This window comes from Cupressus sempervirens, chromosome 3 (genome assembly GCF_028749045.1).
Source record: "Cupressus sempervirens isolate cs-2001-9-10 chromosome 3, ASM2874904v1, whole genome shotgun sequence".
Lineage (NCBI taxonomy): Eukaryota > Viridiplantae > Streptophyta > Pinopsida > Cupressales > Cupressaceae > Cupressus > Cupressus sempervirens.
Genome location: NC_143120.1, coordinates 471,136,786 through 471,139,621, shown reverse-complemented (window position 1 = coordinate 471,139,621; position 2,836 = coordinate 471,136,786).

Below are 2,836 nucleotides of genomic sequence, written 5' to 3'. Positions count from 1 at the left end.
GAGATAGAGATTTGTATAAACTTTCTTTTTATTTTGGTCTCATCAGTATACATGTTTTCTTACTCAAGTTATTGCATTTTTAATGAAACTAGGTTTTTAGGACAACATTTTGGTGCACACAGCAAAAATGGGCCTCTAACTGCAATTTCCTTGGTTGAAATTTCATGGCCACTTGGGAAATGGTAGTTAGTAGTGTCATTTTTAAGATTATAGTGTTTCAAGACTAGAGGATGTGTTTTGTGATTTTTTCAATCAAGCCCTAGGTCAAATACCATGAAGGATTTGACCTCTTGTAGCGTGTTGATTTGTGAGTGGCAAGAGTTTGGGAATTGGTGAAGGGCTGAGCATTTGGAAATAAGTTATTTTGGTGTTGTAAAATGATGCAAGTGGCAGCATACTAACAAGGTATGTTGGGAGAGTATAACCCACAAGAACACCTTAACAAGGTTTGAAAGCCCAAACAAGGCTCAAGACCCCACACTTTCACCTTAATCACTAGAATGACTTAATACATGAAACCTACACTAGACATGGAATCATGAAACCAGACACAAAGGATGTTTTCTTACATCATCATGGGTATACTGACTGGATTTGGAGACCCCAAAACAAAGAGAAGGCATAGTTCCTTCATTAACCCCTAAGATTCCTAGTAGCCCAAGAAATGAAGTTTTGGTCTACTACTTGTATATTTTAAATGGAAGAAAGATGCTAAACAACAAGTTTATTTTCTATTTATAATGTATTATCATATCTCAAAGTGTAGGGATCGTATAATCAAGAAGACTATCATAACCCATGGGATATCAACTAGACAAAAAGGGCTAATTAGGCCACATTTACAAAGGAGGTACGGCTTAGACATGTGCCAAAAACATGAGACCAATTAGGTTAGTTGAGGAATGTACCAAATATGTTTTTTGCCAAGTTATAGATCAAAGCATCAAGTTTTGGGGTCTTAAAATGCTGATACAATAGTAATGTGTATTGATGCATATAAGGTATATGCATCTAAGGCATCATATTTCTCCTTTGTCCCTGCATATAAAAACCTGAAACCAAAAGAATCTTAAAGTGCATTAGAAGTACAAGGATTCCACCAAAGACCATAATTTTTCTATGGTGCAATCTAGAGTTATAACCAAATTTTCTTCAAAACCCTACAAACCCTCAAAATCTGGGTTGTTTGCACAAAAATAGGAATAACTTGAGTTTTACAAAGTCTTAGAACCTCAAACCAGTTGCATTAGAAATTTTATTCAAGAATCTATCCAACCATACTAAGCATAGATCCCTAGGCATTTGTACACATCTGTATCATCCAAAGAACTCACTAAAAATGCAGAAAATAGGGTTGTTTCATTGATTTCAATGCCAAAACATTAGATTGTACCTTCCACCCACTTGAAAGGGCTATATGAAGGTTTTTTAGGGCACCAAGGAAAATTGGTTTAATAGGTGCATAGGATAGTCAATCCAATAAGGTTTTTGTAACAAGACCAATAGTAAGGTCAATTGGATCCTTGGTGTCATTATAAACCAGGATACTACATTGAACCAAAGGTCACATTATGGAAATTGAGTTGTTTTGTGTACAATAGGGAGTTTGGAAGTACTTATATGGATTTAGGTGTTATTAGGATCATTAGGCAAGAATTTAGGTGTCTAGGAGGTCACTAGCACAAAAATGTCAATGTTGTCATGCAAAAATGCAAAGTTGATGACAACATTTTATGCAAAATAATCAAAAAGTGGTTGAACGTTGGCCTAACCATTTGAATGATGGTTATGACCATTGGAGTCAAGGAATATGTGTTATAAAAGGATGCTCATGAAGAAAACATCATAGTGGTACGGACTGGTGAAGATTTATATTAATAAAACTCTAATTTTTTGTCATTTTCTCTATTTTCCTGAGTTTTATGGATTTGTACAGATTGGGAAAGGTGATCAATTAACATGGTTGGATAACCTGATGAACTAGGCTTCATTTACTTTTTTTTTGAAGGTTTAATCTTTTCATTTTCTCAAGTTATTGCATTTTTTGTACAAGTTGCTTGTTTGGGCCTGAATTCAAGGGTTTTGGCAAACATATGCCTCTAACTTGCAATCCCATGGTTGGAATTTGATGCCACTTTGGGGGATGCAATTTAGGGAAGTTTACTTTGATATGGGAGAGTTTCAAACCTAGAGGAATTGGGTTGCTATTCTTACCAGTAGGCCCTAGGCTAAACATCTCCATGTGTTCAGTCTAGAAGTAAAGAAGCATTCAGACTTCCAAACTGATTGTTTAAACCCAAGTGAAAGGTGAAATGGAGTTATAGGAAGGAGAGGAAGAGGTCCATGGGGTTAAGTTGATTCTATGAACCCATTTTCAAGCACGTGCTTTGGAAACCCAACCTAATTAGGCTTATTAGGTCTGCGGACCAAAATGGAGTTTGGACATGTTGAATAGAGTCAGCCCTTGATCCTTTAGATTGTTCAAGAACTAGGTAAAGGGTATTTGAAAAGGTGGTAATTTGGCCTTTTCATTTGGAAAGTTTGGAAGTTTGCCAAGGAAAACTAAAATTTGACCTACTAGGATTTCTAGGCCCGATTTTAGGAAATTGACCCCTTGAGGGTGTTAGGACCCTAAAAGTGCATGAATCCCAGTGGTATAAGCCTAGTGATTCTGATCCTAGCCTAAGTTTTAAGTTTTGAAACCTGGTTGCATATTTTGCCTTATTTGGCCTAGTTGAGGGCTAGTGTCCCTAAAGCCTAGATTGGATCCAAGTTTGCCAGGAGCCCTCGAAAGGGGGAAAGACCTTAGGAAAGTGGAGTCCACTTGGAGAGAGAC